The 24,165-nt window shown below is 36.8% G+C and overlaps 1 pseudogene; it reads right to left on the reverse strand.

Moving 5' to 3' along the window:
- Positions 1 to 21,801, reverse strand: part of LOC130836247 (olfactory receptor 7A17-like) — a 38,848-nt pseudogene extending 17,047 nt beyond the window's left edge.
- Between the last annotated feature and the right edge of the window lie 2,364 nt (positions 21,802 to 24,165).

The raw sequence follows: 24,165 nt of genomic DNA on the forward strand, positions 1-24,165 counted from the left end.
TAAGTGAAATAAACCATACAGAAAAAGACAGACACCATATAATTCCATTTATATGTGGAACATAAAAAACAAAAACTACATGACAAATGAATGTACAAATCAAAAAAGGTACTGATCAAACTAAACATGAGCTAACACTTAGATACAGAGAAACAGTGGTGGTTACCAGAGAGGAGAGAAAAAGAGAGGGCAACATGTAAAAACGTTCAACTGTATGGTGATCGGTGGAAACTAAACTTTTGGTTGTGAGCACACTGTAGTAGAAGGCAAAATATAATGTACACATGAAACATATAATGTTATAGACCAATGTCACCTCAATAAATAAAAGAACGTAGATATCATATCCAAATTCCAGTTAGTAAGCCTCGCATGGACACGTAAACACGTGGATCCGTATTCTTACGACCATTTTGTGTCCTCGATTTAAGGAAATATAAAAAGCAGCTCAAAAACAGAGACCATGGATAGATATACACGACTGGTAAGAAAGTGGTAAAAAAGATCTAAAATGCACAGTTGATCCCTGAGAGACTATATCGAGAAGGGAAGTTTTTTGCTTCTTGCAGCATTCCAAACTCAATTATATCCTCTTGATGCCCAGAAGACATAACAAAACAGGAAAAAAACCCAAGTTATTGCGAAGAGAAAGAAATGATATCTTATAATGTTATGACTTTTTACTGATTCAACATCCCATTAGATAAATGATCATAAGAAATAAACCCTCAGATTACAACAGAAATTATACAAGGTACAGAAATAATTAAACAGTTTAAAAGATTAAACGGTAAAAGATTTAAAAAAAAATGATATTAAATGCAAACCTTTTGGCATCAGAAAATTGTTTTTTTACACAAATATTCATAGTAGCTTTATTTGAGTCAGAAACTAGAAACAACTGAAATTCCCTTAAACAGGTGAATTTTTAAGCAAACTGGGGCAACCATACCCCATTGTTATTTATCAATAACATGGGATGAATTATTAATATATAAATTTGGACAAATCTCCAGAGAATTAGGCTGAGTGAAAAAATCAGTTCCCAGAGATTCCACACTGAATGATTCTATTTTTATAGCGTTCTTTTTTTTAATTATGCACATTGTATATTTCCTTTTTTAAAGTATTTTCAGATTTACTTTTAGTGAAGTATAGTTGAATTACAATGTTGTGTTAATTACTGCTGTACAACAGTGACTCCATTATACACATACACACACACACACACACATAAAACAACATTATTTTTCATATTCTTTTCCATTATGGTTTATTACAGGATACTGAATATAGTTCCCTGCACTACACAGTAGGACCTAGCTGTTTATCCATTGTATATATATATATATATATATATATATATATATATATATATAATCAGTTTGCATCTGCTAATCCCGAACTCCCAATTCAATCCTCTCCCATCCTCCCTCCCTCCAGTCTATTCTTCTCTACGTTCCTGATCTGAGAAAACTGAGTTTTGGATCTTGGATCTATCACATACTAGCTGTCCATGGAGACCAACAGAACCGTTAATAACTTCATTCAAATAGTGGGGACAGTGGTATCCATTCTCTGGAGGTGCTTAACAGATTTAGTCAATATATGTAAACAGAATAGCATTGTTTCTTCCTGTAGTAAATGTATATTGTCCTGGTGTTTGGGTAAGACCAGTAATCTATATGACATTTGAAAGGAGACCTCAAGGAAGAGAGGGCAGAAGCCACAAGCATACCTGGGAAAGTGTGTGCCTGGCAGAGGGAATGACCATTTCAAAGGCCTGCAGGATTACAGTACTTTCAGCAGCTCCAAAAATGTAAACAAGTATAGGAAGTAGAATAAGCAAGAGAGTGAGTGATCAGAGATGGTGTTAGGAAGTTCTGAAGAAATGGGTGGCCTCACTGTTAGTTTTACTTCAAGGCAAAGGGAGTCACTGATCCGTACCTCCTGTACTTTATAAATCCCATTGAAAAGGTATCCTGTAAATTGAAATGGACCACTTCTTTAACACCATCTGTTGTTGAATTCTGACCTCCGTATACGGATCACCTTGGAATATATGAGACCTGCTGCATACTGTTGCCCTGAGGACTGATTTCACTTCAAAACACAGACACATACACACACACACCCCAGCCCATCCATTGCTTCCTGGTATGGGTACTTATGCCTTTCTCATATCCAGCCCCAGTGGTTAATCTATGAGTGGAAAAGCTCAAGCTGGCCAGATCAATTATTATTTCCCCAAAGAATGTAGAAATGGCAACTGAAATTCCAATTAGTAAGCTTGTCATGGAAAATGAAATTGAGGATCCAGCTTGGCATTCTCATTTTATGTCCTGTATTTAAAAAAACATAAAGATTCTGCTCAATGAACAGAAAGTGGCAGGGGGTCGGGGGGCAGAGAAATTGGAGATGAATGAGCAGGAACAAAGATCTAATAGCTCAAGTGGGCCCTGAGAGATGGTGAAACAAAAAAAAAAATTCCTTGTTATTCCAAGTCTTTTTATAGCTCCTTGATACAGAGAAAAAGAATAAAGGAGCAAATTAAATTTGGCCAGTAGAAAAATGCAGTGATATCGTTATGGTGTCAATCACTTACAGATTCAAAGCTTCAAGAGGAAAATATGCTAAGGGAATAAACCAACACGTCACCAAAGGAAATATGCAAAGTACAACCAAGTTGGTCATGTTATGTATGTAGCAGTAGAAGATTTGCTTTGTTTTTTTTTTCCATGCCTCTTCCATATTTTTTTGATCAATTGGATTTTATATGATATTATAGGGGATGAGACAAGTCCCTTTTATCTTTCTCTTGTGTCATCTTTTCTTTGTTTTGCCTGAACTTTGCATTTTGACGTCTTCAAAATAAATCTGCATGCACACCCTAGTCCTGGTTCCGGCCTTTGTACCAAGGCCCCGTTAGACCACACTGGAAAATTCTGCACACACCGTGGTAACCCATCCTCTAACTCTGAATAATCTTCTTCACAAGATTCATGTCTGAGGATGTGTGTCATATGCACATTTATTTTGTGTTGTGACTTCACCACGACAATGCAAGTCCCAGAGGAGCAGGGCTTTCACTTGCATTGTTTGCTGTACTTTTTCAAAATGGTATGTGAATATATATACATTTACATAGAAACAACTCTAATAAAATAAAAAATTATGAAATAAAATGGCTGGCAGAGATAATGAAACCAGTTAAGTAGAGTGGTGTTATACAACTATATTCAACTAATGAATGAAGCTTTGAAAACTAACTGAAATATGATGTACAATAGCAGGAATTGAACAATATCAACATGGACCAATAATTAATTAAGCAAAGACTTTGACATAAGATAACAGACCATAAAGTGTACCTGGAACTCTGGCATGTAGCAGACATTCTGTTATTTGTTGAATGAATCAGGAATTAGGTTTCAGTACATATGGACATTTAATATGTGACAAATTTGATAAAGGTTGATCTATTTCACAAAATCTGGCACTAATAGTTATCTATCTAGAAGGATATGGTTGCTTACTTCATGCATCCTAAAAAAATTCACAAGGATAAAGACCTCAGTGTAAAGGCAAAAAGGACATGGTAGGCAAAAGCTACAGGTGGACAAAAACATCATAATTAAGAAAATCACATGTAAGAAGTTAGATATATTTGACCATATAAAATTTAAAAAAATTTAAGGACAATATATCCAGCTGAAAGTTAATAAACAATAATGTGTAAAAATCATTTAAAATACTGCAAACTATGGAAGGCATATAGTTTATGGACATATAATAACAATGGGCATATAATAATGAACATGGTCATCAACTATATGAATATTTCCTCAAGTTGATTAATAGTTTAAGAAAACAAAAAGAAAACTCATTCACATCCATCAGTCTGTGAGACAAATATCTCTCATATTGATTGGGGTTGGACTTTTTAAACAGGTAGTAAACAAGGATTCTCTAATTTTGCTGGCAGAAATGTGAAGTGTTAAACATTGGGGAAATAACCTGAAGACAGCTGTAAACATTAAAATATAAATATTTTAACCATGGTCTCTCAATCTTGACACTATTGATATTCTGGGTCAGTTGATTTTTCTTTGTGATGGGGTTTATCCTGCGCATTTTAGGGTGTTTATAGCATCCTTGGCTGCTACTGACAGCTCCACAAGTGACAGCCCAAAATATCTCTGGACATTGCTCAATATCCCCTGGGGGAACAATATTGCCTCTGGTGGGGAATCACAGTTTTAACATAACAATCTCAGAATATTTTTTGTATGATTGTTGTAATAGCAATATATTGAGAAAACTAAGTAAAGCTTTCAATGTGTGAATAACGGTCATACCATGAAATATCAAGCAGGCACTAAAATAATGAATCAGCATTACACTGGTTGAATGGAAGTAAATCCTTGAGTTATTATTGAGTAAGAAGAAAGACTGGAAACATAAGAAAAGAGACTGCACTAAAATATAAAGAGCATGTATGATGGGCACAGGATGCTATTCATGTATTTGTATAAAAGCATATGAATATGTATGCAGAACAAAAGAAGAGAGTGTTAAAAGAAACTAAGAATTGATGAAATAAAGATTGTTGGTAGAAATGAAATCAGGTTAAGTATAGAGGTTTCAAAACAACGGTATGAAACAAAAGTAAATGAGAATTTAAAACTAGCTTATATAAAGACAAATAATGACTAATTAAGGATATCAGTATGGGTCTCTAATTCAAGAATAAATTTCTAAATATGGAAATAAAAGGGCTTTTAAAATTGGAGATGTAGCGGTATATAAGTTATAATATCTTCTTATATAAAGATATGTGGATACAAATATACTTATGGAAGGTAAAGGTAATCTTCAGTTAGTGTAAAAAAGAATGCCTTCCAGATGACCACTGTCAGAGATGATGCAAATTCTAGAAATAGATGTAATCACAAAGGCCAGAAGGAACAATAGGGAATAACAGAGGTTTAAAAACAAGCTGGTAGTAATTATAAAGGGTGATTTACTAGTACCAAGTATACAGAAAACATTTGCTTTCATTTTTGTTAATAGCAAAGACTTGCAATTGAAGAATATAAAAGTGACAGCTAAATTTTTAGTTAGAAAAGTAAAAAATAAAAAGCAATGGAGTTAACATAATATGACTGAGTGATAGATCTGACTACATGCTTTTTATAAACCCTTACATTTCCCCACATATACATCTCTACTTACATAAAAAAATTCAGCGACAAATAGCAAAGTAGGTAGGAAAAACTCCAATTCTCATTTAGAAGAATACAGGTAAGAATAAGAATAAAAGCACTATGACCACACTACACAAATGTAAAGAAATTGTATAAAAAATTTATGAGAAAAATATATGAATAACCCATAAGTATATTCAAGTACAGGTAATAAAACAATTTCAAAGTAAAGCTATTTAGCATGCACCTTCTTAGTTATAAAGTAAATTTAATGTGAATACCTAGAGTGAAAGGTGATACTGTGATATATATGTCTCTTGAGCTGCTGCGAGGAAATATTTGCAAGTAATATGTTGGTCTAGCACCTAATGGGCTTTTGCAGCACCTAATGGGCTCTTGGACTCACCGGCTTGGAAACGTTGAGGGGAAGCTCTCTATATGGACATCCGACCTCCTGGGTTGTTGATGATGAAGACAACCTCTATCTCCACACAAGACAGCAGGAAGGAGTCAAACATTGGTCTTCTAGCCAGACTTAGGACTCCAGAATTATCAACCACATCCCCGTCCAGCCCATGGTTACACATGCTGAGGGACTGCAGCAGAGGAGATATTTACAGCTTTCTCTGTCTGCTCATTAGTACATTTCCCTCTTCTTCCTTCAACCTCTAAGCAAGAGATTTCCCTGTGGGGCACCAGTATGGACAGAAAATAAAGCTTTCCTGGAGATTTCGTGTTCCCGATAGACCAACTTAGAAGTCAAGTGATTACAGTTTTATTGAGAAAAGATCAAAAAACTTTCCTAATGAATTCTGCTGGCTTCTAGAGGTCTAATCTTGTATCACCTTAGCCGAAACCTGATTTAAAAAATTTCCCCAAAGTCTGAGACTGAGCAACCTGCCTGGCTCGATTAGATCCCTTGAATCTTCAAAACATCATGTTGGAGACACAACCTCTGATATCTATGGAAAGTTGTTTTCTTTTTCAACAAAGGGGAGAACTATGTTCCTTTGATATAAACTTTGAGCACTGCACACCTTTGCTCATGGCACATTTGGCAAAGCAATTAGTAATTTTATTCTTAAATTATAGGTTGAAAGCTGTCAATTACTCCCTCATTATGATGTATTTGTTAAGTAGCATACTTTTAGGAATTTCTTGCCCTATAATTTGAGCTTGGAATAGGAAAGTCAATAGATTCTTCACTGTAGCCTCCAGGAGGAACCTAGAGTTACAAACATCTTTTCCGTTTTTAAAAAATTAAATGATAGTTGATGTACAATATTATGTTAGTTTCATGTGTACTACATAGTGATTTTGCAATTGCATACATTTTGAAATAATCAACATGATAAGTCTAATAAATATCTGTCCCTATACAAAGTTATTAAAATTTTATTGACCATGATTTTTATGCTGTATATTACATCCCCAAGACATTTATTACATAACTGGAGGTTTGGAACTCTTAATCCCCCTCACCTACTTTGTGCACCTGTAATCCCCTCCCTTCTGGCAACCATTCATTTTTCTCTGTAACTATGAGTCTGTTTTTGCTTTTTTTTGTTTGCTTTGATTTTGTAGATATCACATATAATTGAGACCATGCAGTATTTGTCTTTCTCTGTCCAACTTATTTCACTAACCATAATACCAGCTAGGTCCGTCTGTGTTGTGAAAAATGGCAAGACTTCATTTTCCTCAATGATGGAGTAGTATTTCATTGTGTATGTATACCGCATCATATTTACACATTAGTTTACTGTGGACGATTAGGTTGCTTCTATATTTTGGCTATTGTATCAATACATGATGCTGCAATAGACATTAGTGTGTATGTATCTTTTTGAATTAGTGTTTTTGCTTTCTTTGGATAAATACCCAGAAGTGAAATTGCTGGATCGTATAGCAGTTCTATTTTTAACTTTTTAGGAAATGCCATGCTGTTTTGCATAGTGGATATACCAATACAATATCCCACCAACAGGGCAGAAACTTTCTCTTTTTTCCACATCCACAAAACAGCTGATATTTCTTGCCCCTTTGTTGCTAACCATTCATTCTGACAGGTGGGAGATGGTGTCTCGTTATGGTTTTCATTTGCATTTCCCTGATGACTTCTGATGTTAAGAATCATATGTTCTTGGCCATCAGTGTGTCTTTGGAAAAATGTGTATTCAGTCCGTCTGTCCATATGTTAACTGGGTTGTTTGTTGGTTTGTTTCTATTGAGTTTTGTGAGTTCTTTTTGTATTTTGGCTATTCACCCCTTGTCAGAGATATCATTTGCAATTATCTTCTCCCACTCAGTAGGCTGCCTTTAAATTATCTTAATAGTTTTCTTCACTGTGGAAAAGCTTTTCTAGATTTGTGTAGCCCCATTTGTTTATTCTATATTTTTATTTTGTTCACCTTGCCTAAGAAGATAGCTCCAAAAATGATTGCTAAAACCTATTTCAAAGAACATGCTGCCCCTGTTTTCTTTTAGGAGATTTACGTTTTCAGGTCTTACATGTAAGCCTTTAAACTATCCTGAGTTTATTTTTGTACCTGGTCTGAGACAGTAGTCCAATTTCATTCTTTTGTATGTATCTGTCCAGTTTTCCAACACCATTTATTGGAGAAGCTTTCTTTTCCCCATTATATATTCTTTTCTCCTTTGTCATAGATTCACTGTCCATATAACTGTGGATTAATTTCTAGGCCCAGTATTCTGTTCCATTGAATTGTGTGTCTGTTTTTGAGCCATTATCATATTTTTTTTTTATTATTGTGCCCTTAGAGTACAGTTTGAAATCAGAGAGCATCATGCCTCCAGCTTTGTGCTTCTATCTGAAGATTGCCTTAGTTATGCAGGGTCTTTTGTGTTCCCATACAAATTTTAGAACTATTTGGTCTGGTCCCAGCATGGCTGATTGCGGGGTTCCAGGGCTAACCCCAGCCTGCTGGTGTGGAGGTCTGAATCCTGGCATGACTCTCTGTACAGCTTAGGAGGTTCTAGGGAAACAGTACACAAACAGTGCTGGTGACTTCAAGGCCCAGGTGTTCTTGGGGCTGGTGCAGGCCCGCTAGATGGCAGAGCCATGTTCTGGGGTGGCTGGTGCTGAGACTGGGGGGTCTCAGGGCTGGTCTGGCTCATTGGTGGATGGGTAAGACCCTTGTGCTAAAAAGCTAGAGGAGGATTCCAAAATGGTACTTACCAGCATAAATGTCCTTCTGATAGAACAAGCTCCCCAATATGACTGTTGCCATGTCTATGTCCCCAGGGGGAGTCCTGGGTGACTCCTGACTCTCTGGGAAGCTCCTCAAGATCAACAGGTGGGGGCTTCCCTGGTGGTGCAGTGGTTAGGAATGTGCCTGCCTATGCAGGGAACATGGGTTCGATCCTTGGTCCGGGAGGATCCCGCATGCCTTGGAGCAACTAATCCCGTGCGCCTCAACTGCTGAGCCTGCACACTAGAGCCCATGTGCCACAGCTACTGAGCCCACGTGCTGCAACTACTGAAGCCCACGCACCTAGAGCCCGTGCTCTGCAACAAGAGAAGCCACCGCAGTGAGAAGCTTGCGCACGGCAATGAAGAGTAGCCCCACTCACCACAACTAGAGAAAGCCCACGTGCAGCAACAAAGACCCAACCCAGCCAATGAATAAATAAATAAATAATTTTATAAAGGAAAAAAAAATGATCAACATGTAGGTCTGACCAAGGCTTCTTTCAAATTACTGCCTCTGTCCAGGGACACAGAGCATATGAGATTTTGTATGCACCCTTAAAGAGTGAAGTCTGTTTCCTATAGCCCTCTGGTTCTCCCATATGCAAGCCATGCTGGACTTCAAAGCCATGTTTTATACAGCTGACTCACTTTGTTTTACAGTGGAAACTAGCACAACCAGTGTAAAGCAATTATACTCCAATAAAGATGTGGGAAACAAACAAACAAAACCCAGATGTTTTAGAGGCTTGTCTTCCCAGTGCAGGACTCTTGGGCTGGAGACCCTGATGTGGGGCTCAGACCCATCACTCCTTGGGGAGACCCTCTGCAGTTTTGATTATCCTTCTGTTTGTGGGTCACCTCCCTAGGGGTGGGAGCCAGATCCATATTACATTCTTCCCTTCCTACTCATCTCACTGTGTTTCCTTCTGTATATCGTTTGTTGTGGAAAATCAACTCTTCTAGTCTTCAGGTCGTTCTCATAGATAGTTGCTTTGTAAGTAGTTGTAGTTTTGGTGTTCCCAAGGGAGGAGATGAGCTCAGGGTCTTCCTTCTCTGCCATTTTAGCCACAGCCCACAAACCTCTTGATTTTAGCCCACTGAGTCTCATTTCAGGCTTCTGACCTCCAGAATGGTAAGAGTATGCTTGTGTTGGTTTTATATCACTAGTGTGGTATTTAACATTAGCATTGGGAATTGAATACAGACCTTCACCCAACAAAATTTTGTTCAAGAAACTGATATTAAGTGTCTCAGTTCATTCATTTGGCTTCTCCTGTAAAGGTATATTTAGTGATGTGACCGTACCTTAAGCAGAAGAAGAAATTAAAAATCAATTTGGAGATATTTACCTGTTTAGCAGGTAGAAAATTTCTCATGCACAAATGTAAATGTGCTTCAGATTTGTCACTTTTGAGACATTAAGAAAGAAAATGTAATTCATTATTTAAATTTGTGCCTACCATTTATTTTAAATCTTTGCATCTAAATTTCTAAACTCATTTGATTTCATGTTAATTTATAGATTGTTTTTTCTTTTTAATCCTCTCCAATTTTCCTTTAAATACAGTATATGAGATTATAAATGATTCTGTGTTTGTTTACAAATATGTGTATCAGTACCTTTTTTGCAATAAAAGTATATACAAATAAACACACACCTACACACTCAGCTTTTCCTTTGAGCATTATCTTTGTACTCAACAAAATATATCCATACATTTCATTTATTTCATGCACATTCATCTGAAGTTATGTTTACAATCACATATGATGTTCATAAATAAGAAAACTGTCTCAGAAATACTACATTTTAACAATTGCATAAAAAGACATTAAAGTTTTTAGTGCACTTTCTTCAATTACATAATAATGGAAAAATGAGGTATGTATTGTAATTTTTGTATGGCTCATTTTATTTATCCAATTGTATATTTTAATTACGTGTAGCTTATAGTGTTTTATGCTACAATTATAGTCCAATAAATTTCTTAGAAGGAAAAATACAACATTGCATGCATTTGAGTAGTAACTAGTGCACAAGTAGGTGATTTATACTGGGTATTGATAAGAGGTATCTCTTCTACCTGGGAAGAAAGAAAATTGTCATATATGGTTATAGGAACAGTAGAAGCCAGTTAAGGAATTCACACTTGCTATTCTTTCTTCTCTGTACCATACAAGATGAATGTAGATATAAAAATAGAATAAGCTGGTTGTATAGTGATTCTAGGGTGACGTGCACCCTAGCTATACACATTATTAATGAGCCTTAGAAACAGATGTAGAGACTCATAGCTGACTCCTGAGGAGAACAGCAGAGCTTCAAACAATGTCACACCATCCATTATCATTTTGTAAAAAAGGAATTATGCTATATCATTTACTTTTAGGATAGCTTGTTATGCAGTAATAGCTAACTGATACAATGATCAAAGTGAATATAAGTTATAACAATGATAATAATCTGCTGCTAATTATTCTTGGCTTTTTTTTTTATTTTTGGAGAACAGCATTCTTAGCTACTCTGTTATTTCCGATGACTGTATTAAAAACTGTCTCATCAGGGCTCCTTTCCAAGTCACCAGAAGTGGTTGAAAGGTCATGCATGTCTGTGTAGGAAGACTGGTGCTCTTGATTCATGTGAATGGACATGAATTCAATTTCTCTTGAGGAACTTTTTGAACATAAGCATGAAAATATTCCTGAGCATAAAGGTGACATATAATGGGTGAGATGGATAACGTTCATTCACTACTCCTTTGGTGGTCATGACAAAGTGTAGGAGAGGGAACATATTCCCTTTAGAGCAACCAAAGGAGTCATACTACAGGCAACACTGAAAGTTTTGAAGCAGAAAAAAAGAATATAAATCAATAAAACTATAAAATGTGCCAATTAATTTTCACCCATATATAAAAAGACTTATATATGGACTACAGACATCCATGTTCCAATGAAGAGATGTACACCATGAAAATAGAAATATTTTGCATAGTAATTCAATATATGATTTAAAATTTTTCTTCATCATATTTGAGGTCATCTATGGCTCTAAGTTCATATTGGGTCAATATATTTACTAAAATTTTTCTGGCAATAAAGACTCCTCCTGAAGAAATGCTGATAATCATTTGCCAGTGACTAAGGTAAATTCTTTGGACACTAAGCTAAAACAAATAAACAAACAAAACAAAACCAGAATCCTAATGAGAATAAAACACAGTGTCCAGGTTTAACACACTAGTATATTGAGATCTACATTATTCCTCAGGGAATATGAAGGCCTAAAGAGGGGGAGGGAGAGAGACTGGTTGGTTGGTGAAGCAGTCAGAACACACGCAACATTTATTCACTATCTGCAATGGGTGCAGCTCATAGATTCCCAAACAAATGCAATAGTAACGCCAAAGATCAGTGGTCACAGATAACCACAACAGAATAATAATAATGAAACAGTTTGAAATACTGTGAGAATCTCAAAATTCATCCATGTTGTTGCAAATAGCATTATATACACACACATATATATATTGACAATATATACAAACATATATATTGACTTCTTCCCAAAGATCATGAATGTTATTAACAGCACCTAGAATGGTGACTCCTTTCCAGGAGATTTTCAACTGACTTATCCAGATTCATCAAAGGAATAACTATCTATGGTAGCTATAGCTTTACAATATCTATATCTACATCTACACCAACATCTACATCTACATCTATATCAGTTCTCTATACCACATCTTCTTTATTCATTCATCTGTGGATGGACTTTTAGATTGCTTCCGAGTCTTGGCTATTGTAAATAGTGCTTCTATGTACATTGGGGGGGCATGCATCTTTTCAAATTAGAGTTTTCTCTGGATATATGCCCCGGACTGCAATTGCTGTATCATATAGAAACTCTATTTTTAGTTTTTTAAGGAACATCCATACTGTTCTCCATGGTAGTTGCACCACATTACAATCCCACCAAGGGTAGAGCAGAGTTACTTCTCCTACATACCATCTTGTATGTCATTTTTGATCATGAAGATTGAAAGATTCCAGAGCATGAAGGAGATAGAGAATGTTATAGATATTGTTTATTCACTGTCCCTTTAGTAGTTATGACAATATTTACAAAAGTGGAGATATTTCCTAGAGCAATAGAGTCATAATTGTAGGTTTCACTAGAAGTTTTCAAGCAAAAATAGGACAATGGTTATGTAGCAGAATATAAAATGTACCAAACAATACTTCATTTAAACAAATAAACCCCCTCACTGGTGGGCACCAATATTACATAATTTAAAGAGCAAAAACTGCCACAACAGTGTAAAGCAAAAATTTTCCAATAAAGAGCTTTTAAAAAAAAGAGAGACAAAAAAAGAGTATATATACATCATGAAAAAGAAATATGTTGCATAGAATAAAATGTGTGATTTAAAATTTTGCTTCTTCATATTTAAGATCATCTCTGACACTAAGATGATTATTAGGAAAATCTGTTTATTCAAATTTGTCTTTTCATATAGAGTCCATGGGGAGATTATATTTAATAACTGCTTTTTTGTCAGTGACTATTGTAGGCATTGTGGACACTGGGAAGAATAAGACAGGAGAACCATGAGACCAGTTATAAAACACAATGGCATATAGAGTCTACATTATCAGAAAGAGAGTTAAGGTAGAAAAATAGAAAAGAATTATGGATCCAAAGTGAAAACTGTGGTTTAAGATTTTCAGTGAAATGTAATCACATAAATGTAAGCCCATAAATGGGCTGAGTCATCATGTGCATTTTTTTCATAAAAGCATGACTATTCTCTCAGGAAACCTACAGAAAAATATTTTGGATAATATATGTCATTTGAGAAGAAATTATTCTTAAGTAATCCATGTTGCCCCATAACATAAATGGCAATTTCCTAGTATTTCTGTCCTAAGGCTAGGAAAAATTTGTGAAAGTAGGAGGATGGAAAAAGGGGATAATTGTCTATACATCAGACTGGAAATCTTCAGCAAGTAAGTTCTGTAAATTGTATAAAGGGTTAAAGTAAAAGAAATTGAAATTCCAGGAAATAAATTGAAGGAGTAAGTTTCATACCAAGAATCTGATCAAAGAATAGGAATTTCTTGTTTTGAGACTTTCAAGGGCTCTTATTCAGACAGAGAACAATTTCCCTTCTTTAATTGCCATCTGAGCAACTCTTTTCAGAGCCCTCTTAATGTCTTGTCCCTGAGACTGTAGATGAAGGGATTTAGCATGGGTGTGACCACAGCATACATCACCAAGGCTGTTACACTTGAACATGAGCTGTGGGTAGCTGAAGTGCTTAGGTGCACTCCTAGGCTTTAACAATAATATAAGGAGACAACTGAGAGCTGAGATACACAGGTAGAAAATGCTTTGTACTTGCCCTGAGCTCATGAGATTCCATGTATGGAGAATACTATCTTAAAATAAGAGTAAAGAATACCAGCCAGGGGACAATCAGTGAGCAGCACTGCCGTAAGATACGTAATTGTGTCATTAAGAAACTTGTCACAACAGGCAAGTCAGACACATTGCTTGATTTCACAGAAAAAGTGGGAGATTTCCAAGTCTGTACAGAAAGTCAGAAGTACAGAAGTGTTCATAGGCCATCACAGCAAGGAAAAAGTCATTCAACACTGCAAAGAGTACATAAAAATACATCTGGCTGATGCAGCCTTCATAGGTTATAGCTTTGTTCTTGGTCTGTATATTCACTAGCACCTTTAGGGTTTTTGTTGAGGTGAAACAGATATCGACAAAGGACAGGTTTGAGAGTAAAAAGTACCTGGGTGTGTGGAGGTGAGATTTTGAAGTGACATCCGGGATGATGAGCAGATTTCCAAACATAATGATCAGATACATGGAGAGGAAAATTCCAAATATGAGAGACTGTAGTTCTGGTTCCTTTACTAATCTCTGAAGAAAAAAATTCTGAATTGTGTGTTTAGTTACCTGATACCATATTGTGGTGGTGATGACTAGAAATGAAAAAAAATTAATTAATTTTACACAAATGGGCATTCCTGAGAGATCACATGTTAAAATTTATATTTTGCTTTCAAGAAATCAGTTTTTTGTGTAAATTATTCCCTTTAAGAGATCTTTCATGACATCTCTGACTAAGATTCTATTAGATAGAGGGAAAGGATATAGATATGAATGGAAAAAAAGATATAAAGTGCCCAGTTAGTCCTAGATTGATTATGATGAGGAGAAAGTTCTCAGACTTTTCCCAAAGAGATTATATATTGAACAGTTTTGAGAAATTCTTTTAAGCCTTTGAGGGATATGTTTTGAGTGTTGACAATCTTCTAGGCAAAAGGTATCAGCAACTGCAACAAAGACTAAAGCATATAATAGTGGGAGAATATAAAAAAATAAATATCATATATGATGTTACATGGTGACTGATGCTATGAAAAAAAAAGTATATATGAAAAACAGCTGAGGGGAGAAAAGGTAGTGGCAAAGTAACAGGATGTGGAGTGCATCTCTCTCTACAGAGGCATCAGGAACACTTCAAAGGATTCAATAATTCCCACAGAAAAATGGCTGAACACTAGCAGAGGACCTTGGACACCAAAAAAGACTGCAAAGATACTGACGTAACTGGCACCAGTGACCTCTGGAGTCTGGATTCCTCGACCAGAAGTCAAGTCTGAGGCTCTGGGGAGGGAGCACCAAGTCCAGGACACTAGACCATTAGAGAGTCCTCAGCCACAGGGAAGATTAATCACAGAGAATTCTCATAGAGGCCTCTATCAGAGCCTAAGGCCCAGCTTCAACTGACTGCCTCCAAATGCCACTGCTGGATATACCTTACACCAAACTAAAAACAACATAGGAACACATACCCACCCATTAGCACACAGACTACCTAAAGCCATATTAAGTTCACAGATACCATAAAACACACCACCTGACACGGCCCTGCTCGTCAGAGGGAAAAGACTCAGATTCACACACCAGAAAGCAGGAATCAGACCCTTCCATCAGGAAGCTTACTCAAGACAGTCAAGCCAACCCCACCACAGGGGGCAGAGAACAGAAACAAGAGGAATGACTACTAGGTAACATAGGAAAAGGAGACAGCAAATACTTTAAAGTAGAAAAAATGAGAAAACAAAGAAACACCATGCAGGCAAAGGAGCAAGATAAAACCCACAAGAACAAATAAGAGGAAATAGGAAAATTGCCTGAAAAAGAATTCAGAGTAATGATAGTAAAGATGATCTGAAATCGCAAAACAAAATAAGGAAAATACAAGAAATATTTAACAAAGACCTAGAAAAACTAAAGGCCAAACAAACAGTAATGAACGACACAATAACTGAAATTAAAAATAGTCTAAATGATACAAACAGCAGAACATGTGAGGCAGAAAATGTGTAAGTGACTTAGAATATAGAATGGCGGAAATAACTACCACAGAGCAGGAAAAAGAAAAAAGAATAAAAAGAATGGAAGACAGTCTCAGAGACCTTGGGGACAAAATTAAGCCTACAAACATTCCAATCATAGGCATCCCAGAAGAAGAAGGAAAAAATAAACGGTCTGAGAAAATACTTGAAGAGGTTATAGTGGAAAACTTCCCCAAAATGGGAAAGAAAATAGTCAATCAAGTCCAAGAAGTGCAGAGAGTCCTATACAGAATAAACCCAAGGATAAACACACTGAGGCACAGATTAATCAAACTAACAAAAATTAAACACAAAGAAAAGATATTAAAAGCAGCAAGAGAAAAACAACAAATAACATATAAGGGAAAACCTATAAGGTAAACAACTGATCTTTCTGCAGAAACTCTGCAGGCCAGAAGGGAGTGGCAGGATATACTTAAAGCCTTGAAAGAGAAGAACCAACAGTCAAGAATACTCTCTACCCAGCAAGAATCTCGTTCAGATTTGATGGAGAGATCAAAAGTTTTACAGACAAGCAAAAGTGAAGTGAATTCGGCACTACCAAACCAGCTTTACAACAATTGCTACAGGAAATTCTCTAGGAAGGAAACACAAGGGAAGGAAAACACCTACAAATACAAACCCAAAACAATTAAGAAAATGGTATAGCAACATACATGTCAATAATCACCTTAAATGTAAATGGATTAAATGCTCCAACCAAAAGACACACACTGGCTGAATGGATACAAAAACAAGACCCTTATATATGCTGCCTACAAGAAACCCACTTCAGACCTAGGGACACATACAGACTGTGAGGGAATGGAAAAAGATATTCCATGCAAATGGAAGTCAAAAGAAAGCTGGAGTAGCAATACTCATATCAGACAAATTAGACTTGAAGGTAAAGACTATTACAAGAGATGAGGAAGGACACAACATAATGATCAATGGATCAATCCAAGGAGAAGATATAACTATTGTAAATATCTATGCACTGAACATAGGAGCACCTCAGTACATAAAGCAAATGCTAACAGCCATAAAAAGGGAAATTGACAATAACACAAGAAGAGTAGGAGACAACCCACTTACACCAATGGACCGATCATCCAAACAGAAAATAAATAAGGAAACACAAGCTTTAAATGACACATTAGACCATCACAACTTAATAATTTTTAAAGGACATTGCAGCCTAAAACCACAGAACACACCTTCTTCTCAAGTGCACATGGAACATTCTCCAGCATAGATCACATTTTGGGTCACAAATCAATCCTCAGTAAATTAAAGAAAATTGAAATTCTATCAAGCATCTTATCCGACCACAATACCATGAGACTAGATATCAATTACAGGAAAAAGAACTGTCAAAAATACAAACAAATGCAGGCTAAACAATACGTTATTCAATAACCAAGAAATCACTGAAGAAATCACAGAGGAAATCAAAAAATACCTAGAAACAAATGACAACGAAAACACAACGGCCCAAAACCTATGGGATGCAGCAAAAGCAGTTCTAAGAGGGAAGTTTATAGCAATGCAGCCCTACCTCAAGAAACAAGAAAAATATCAGATAAACAACCTAAACTTACACCTAAAACAATTAGAGAGAGAAGAACAACAAAAAAAAAACACCCAAAGTCAGCAGAAGAAAAGAAATCATAAAGATCAGATAAGAAATAAACAAAAAAGAAATGAAGGAAATAATACCAAAGATCAATAAAACTGAAAGCTGGTTCTTTGAGAAGATAAACAAAATTGATAAACCATTAGCCAGCTTCATCAGGAAAAAAGAAGGGAGAAGACGCAAATCAACAGAATTAGAAATGAAAAAGAAGTAACAACCGATACTGCAGTATTACAAAATATCATGAGAGACTAATATAAGCAACTATAGGCCAATAAGCAGGATAAACTGGAAGAAATTGATAGATTCTTAGAAAAGGACAATCTCGCAAGATGTAACCAGGAAGAAATAGAAAATATGAACTGACCAATCACAAGCACTGAAATTGAGACTGTGATTAAAAATCTCCCAACAAACATAAGTCCAGGGCCAGATGGCTTCACAGGAGACTTGTATCAAACATTTAGAAAAGAGCTAACACCTATCCTTCTTAAATGCTTACAAAATATAGCAGAAAGAGGAACATTCCCAAATTCATTCTACGAGGCCACCATCACCCTGATACCAAAATCAGACAAAGAAGTCACAAAAAAGAAAATTACAGGCCAATATCACTGATGAATATAGATGCAAAAATCCTCAACAAAATGCTAGCAAATAGAACCCAACATCACATTAAAAATATCATACACCATGATCAAGTGGGGTTTATCCCTGGAATGCAAGGATTCTTCAATATACACAAATCAATCAACGTGATACATCATATCAACAAATTGAAGGATAAAAACCATATAATAATCTCAATAATTGCAGAAAAAGCTTTTGAGAGTTTCAACATCCATTTATGATAAAAACTCTCCAGAAAGTGGGCATGGAAGGAAGTTACCTCAAACATAATAAAAGCCATATATGACAAACCAATAGTTTTGCTTATCTCTGAAGCTATTTGAGTCTCCAATTCTGAATGATAACTTTGCTAGGGTGATAGAAGTGTCCTTGTATGAAGCAATTCTTTTTTCTTTTTTTCCTCTTGGTGCTCTTAAAGCTCTACATTAACTTTTGTCATTTTAATTATAGTGTATCTTATTCTTTTTTTAAAAAAGCTCTTTATTGGAATATAATTGCTTTACACTCTTGTACCAGCTTTTGAGGTACACCAAAGTGAATCAGCTGTATGTATACATATGTCCTCATATCCCCTCCCTCTTGAGTCTCCCTTCCACACTCCCTACCCCACCCATCTAAGTCATCACCAATCATCAAGTTGATCTCCCTGTGTTATGCAGCATCTTCCCACTAGCTATCTTAAACTAGATTTATTTTGTCTTTTCTTTTCCTTTTTACTGCCCTGTTTGGGTGAGCTGTACTACCCTGTCTTCCAGGCTGCTGATCTGTTCTTATATCATGTCATCTGGTCTGTGGTTGAAACTTTCTAGTGGTTTTCTTTCCTTTTCTTTTCTTTTCTTTTTTTCTTTTCTTTTCTTTTCAAGTTTCTGTTCTTCAGTTCTGTGACTTCCGTTTGGTTCCAGTTTTGGAGATGATGCCAAGCCTTGTCAGTATTCCAAAGGAAGGGATCTCAGTCAGTATGCAGTTTCAGGTTGATAGGAAGATAGATCCTCAGGCAGCAGCTATTAAAATATGTGAATATTTATAGTTCTGTGGGACCACCATTGTAAACCCTCCTGGCAGACAGACCAGGCATAAGAGGTGTCTACTTGGTTAAAACTGGGGATCCAGATGCATATATACAATCTTTTTTGGAAGTTTACCAGTGAGCTGTGGTGAGGCCAAGGGAGAGCACAAAGATAGCATCCCTCAGCTTTGTACTATAAGAGGTCCTCCATTGCCTCTAGAAGTGTGATTTACATAAAGCCTGCCCCTCAGGCTGAGGCTCCAGGACAAGTGAATGGCCTTTTCCAAAGGAAGACTTAGAGGAGCGTTTCAGTCTACTTTGCGTATTGTACCTCGGAGGTAGTAGCCTGCTCAGAACTGTTTGTCTGATTATTTCAGTCCCATGGCTCCCCAAACACAGGCCCCCTGGTCACCATGCCAGGTGCTCAAGAGGCATATCCTGTGTGTACTGTGTGTGCCTGCTGGATGCAGGGCATCTGCAGGGGAGTCAAGGTCTGGTGCAAGCCCACCAGCTGTAGTGGGAAGCACAGGAGCATATGGCAAGCTCACCTGAAGGAGGGCTTGGATGAGCACAAGAGTGGGTCAAACTCTCTGGTTTCAGCTAGGCTGCTATAAATTCTAGACCAGGGGAAGCCCCTAGCTTCATTAGGGCCTTGGAAAATTGTGGGTGCAGGGGATGTCTTCTGCCTTCAGTGGGGCTTCAGGACAGTCCAGAGCCAGGTTAAGCCCACTGGCTGCAGTGGGGATGTGGGTAGCCATGGGCAAGTGAGCCCTCCAAGGGCAGCAGGGCTATGGGAGAGCCCATGGGTGGGGCGAGTGCACTGACAATAGTGGGGGCATGGGAGAGTGTTGGCTGGGACCAGCTTCCCAGGCTTATTGTGGCATGGGAAAATGCAAGTTCTAAGAAAGTCTGCTGGCTTCATGAGGTGAAGGGAAAGCATGAGAGTAGGGCATTCCCTTGGTCACTAGCAAGGTAGAGGGAGTGCAATAGTGGAACTTGGCAGTCACAGCGCTAACAAGGTAGATTGAGAGCACACGATGATGCCTGCCAGGGCCTCTATTCCCAGAGAAAATATCAACAAGCCCCTGCATGCCCAGTGGATGCTTTGATTAACTAATGAATCTCCTTTATGTATGTTCTAGGTGTTTTTCAAACTGCTGCTTTTGTGCTGGGTCCCAGGGTGAGTGAATCTGCACACAAGCTCTTTCAGAAGGGGCTTTCTTTTCCCCATTGACATTTGGGTCTCCTGGACATAAGCCCTATTGGTTTTCGAAGCCATGCATTTTGATGACTTGTCTCTCTGGTGGAGGTCCTGAGGGTTGGCATGCCTGACGTAAGGCACAAACCCATTGTCCCTTAGTGAAAATGTGAGATCCTGCCCACTTGTGGGTCACCAACCACAGGCGTGGGGTTTTTGAAGAGACTACTTCTCTGCTTCTCCTACCATCTTGATGTGGCCCTGTTAGTCTTTGTTATGAAGGAGATATTCACCTAGTTTTCTGGTCTTTTTCAGAAGAAACTGATCCACCTGTAGCTGTATATTTGGTGTGTCCGTGAGTAGAGGTGAGTTTAGAATCTTCCTATGCTACCATCTTGAACCACCTCCCCAGACATTTAATATGAGCCCAGTGAGACCCATTTCAAACTTTTGACATTGAGAACTTTAAGAGAATATATTTATTTATTTTAAGCCACAAGTGTGGGAGTATTTTATGACAGTAATAGGAATCTAATATAGACATTTATTCAATAAAATTTGTCTGCAAGAATTTAGTTTAAGCCTCTTCATTCATGCTTTGGCTTACCTTGGTTAAGGGCATTTTATGTTGAAAACCCACATCAAGGAGAAAAAAAAAAGTAATCAATTTGAAGATATTGTGTCTTATTAGTGAAATCCTTATTGTATAATTGTAAATGTTGCTTGATCATGATATCTTTGTGACATTAATTTAGAGAGTAATCTATTATGGAAATGGAGTTCACCCATTTTACTTTAAATTTTCATGCCTATATTCCCACACTCTTTTATTTCATGTTAATTCAAATGTTCATTATTTTCATTTCTATTCTCTCCAACTTTCTCTCAAGTTTTCTTTCAACATAAAAGATAATTTACCCTTTAATGTTCTTTTTCTACAAAAAAAGAACTTCCAAATATTTCACTTATTTCTCACAGCATCCATGTGAATTTATATTTAGTATTCCACATTAACTTCAGAAATAAGGAAAATGGGCCTCAGGGAGCTTAAAATATTCAAAATTACATAACAAAGCATCTAAAGCTATGGGCACTGTCAAATTATACACAAATGGAAATATGCAGTATGTTCTGTTAGCTTTCATAACTGCTTTAATTCATCAAATTGTACACTTTGAATATGAATTTTATTGTGTGTAATTATACTCCAATAATTTAATTAAATTGAAAAAACTCTGCTGCTGCTTGGCTAATGATTGGGTCTAGAGCATAGACAGCATGTTCTCATTTAACAGGAATGAGAGATATGTCTTCTAACTGAGAAGCAAGCCAAGTGAAATTTATGGATATAGAATCAGTTAATAAATTTAAGTAAGTCACATGATAAACTCATTTTTTTCTGTAAATGGAAGATTAACCTAGATACAGTAAACACCATAAATTGATTTGAGACAAGAGCTCGACAGCCTTACTCACCGTCATGGATGAGCCTTAGAAACACAAGGTAGAGACTGAGCTGACGACACACTAATGGGAGCACAATAGAAGTCAGTACATATTTCATCTGATAATAAAGGTATTATGTTATCTAATTTGATGTACAATGGCTTGTTATGCAGCAAGAGCTAACTGACACAGTATTCCAAATGAACAGATCTGAGGGCAATTATACTAATCTGCACATTTTTATGCTTGGCTTATGTTCTGATATTTGAAGAGAACCTTCATGATCATTCTGTTATTCAAGCTTATTTCAGATAACTGTAGTAATAAGTGACAACCTTGAGGCGCCCTTCTAGGTGACTAGGAGAGGTGGACCGACATGCATGGTCCTGCAGGAAAACTGGTGACCTGAATCACATGCATGCTGTCTTGCGGCTTATCCCCTAACCATGAGGAATGAAGAGACTCCAGAGCGTGAAGAAGATGGGAAATGGATGAATTGACATTGTTTATTCACCATCCCTTTCGTATTTATGACACATGTTAGGAAAGGGGAGACATTTTGTAGAACGATAGAAAGAGTCATATTTGTCGGTAGCATTAGAAGTTTTCAGCAGAAACATGAAGATATTTCAGTAATAAAACATAAAATACAGTAACAAATCTTCACCTCAGTGAATCAATCCCCTCACCTATGGCCATCAGTCTTCCATATTTTAATAAATAGATGTACAGCATGAAAAAGAAATATTGTGCATAGTAACAAAATGTGTGGCTTGACATTTTGCTTCCCCATATTTATGGTCTTCTCTGACACTAAGATCATATCAGGTCAATTTATGCCAGTTCATCTTTCCACGTAGACATCACTGGCAGATATATATTTAACAATATTCTTGCCAGTGACTAGGTTAGGCATTCTGGACACCAAGATAAATAAATGAATAAAACCAGGAGAGAATTTATAAGACACAGTAGTCTGTTTGCAGTGTTAGTGACTTACATTAAGCTTTTTGATTGTAATATAAATGCCAGACATTGACCTTTCTGATTGTAATGTGAGTGAAACTCAGCTTTTGATTTCTGATGCATCCATTTCAAAGAAAATCATGTCAAATAAACATATTGACAGCGATATGACACAGCCACTAGATAATCACCTGGGCCACCCACACCCTTGAAGTCGTCCTTTTAGAAAACCTTGTGTAAATTGACACCCAACCACATATGTGAACCTGTTTTCCCCAGATCACGCCCTAATTCTGCTCTTATGTTTTATTTTATTTTTATAATTGTTTTTATTTATTTATTTATTTTTAAGCTCTTTATTGGAATATAATTGCTTTACACAGTTGTGCCAGTTTTTTGCTGTATACCAAATCAGCTGAATTTATACATACATCCCCATATCCCATCCCTCCCACAACTCCCTCCCACCCTCCCAATCCCAGCCCTCTAAGTCATCACCCATCATTGAGCTGACCTCCCTATGTTATGCAGCAACTTCCCACTAGCTATCTATTTTATGTTTGGTAGTGTATATATGTCAAGGCTACTCTCTCACTTCGTCCCAGCTTCCCTTTCTCACCCCCTACCCCATGTCAAATGAACTAGCTGAATCCTAACCACTCTGCCCACAGAACCCAAAAAGGCAGAGCCCCAGTTAGTTCTCTCTCTCTCTCCCTCTCTCTTTCTACCCAAGACAGACCTGCATGGCCTTTGGGAATATGTGTTCCCTCCAGGACTTGTGAATAATAAATTTATTTTAAGTTCCCCTACAGATATTGCCGAGGTGCATCTTGCAATTGTATTAAGGACCACAAGGTTCAATCCAGCCACAGCATGGACTTGGTCAGGAAAATGTCTGTGAGGTTTTGCTACAAGTAACGCAGGCTCAGGTGAGGGCCTCAGACACTCCTAGCCAATAGCATCGCTACCAATAGGATGGGTCGTAAATGTCACAACGTTGAAGTCTACACTGTGAAGAACAGTAGTTAAAGTGGTAATGAAAAAAATGATGGACTAAAGTAAAATCTGTAACTTCCTATTTTCATCTGCCACGAAGTTACATAAATGGGCTTAGTTGATGAGTATAGTTTTTCCCTCTGTCAGTAATACAACTCACAAGAATTCTTTCAGGAAAACAAGGTAAAATTACTTAGTATGATATAGGTCATTTCAGAAAAAAATATTTTTAAGAAATCCAAATTGTCCTGTGTAAGGTATGGAAATTTTCAAATATTTCTGATCTAAGCTTGGGAACAACTTAGGGAATCTATGAATATGGACAAAGGGAAAAACTATCTATATATCATATAGAGCAGATGCTTAATAAAGTGAGTGACAAATTATGTAGAGGAGTTCAATTCAAAGAAATGGGAGTTCAACTAAATAAACGGATTT

The sequence above is a fragment of the Hippopotamus amphibius genome, chromosome 15, assembly GCF_030028045.1.
Source record: "Hippopotamus amphibius kiboko isolate mHipAmp2 chromosome 15, mHipAmp2.hap2, whole genome shotgun sequence".
NCBI classification, from domain to species: Eukaryota; Metazoa; Chordata; class Mammalia; order Artiodactyla; family Hippopotamidae; genus Hippopotamus; species Hippopotamus amphibius.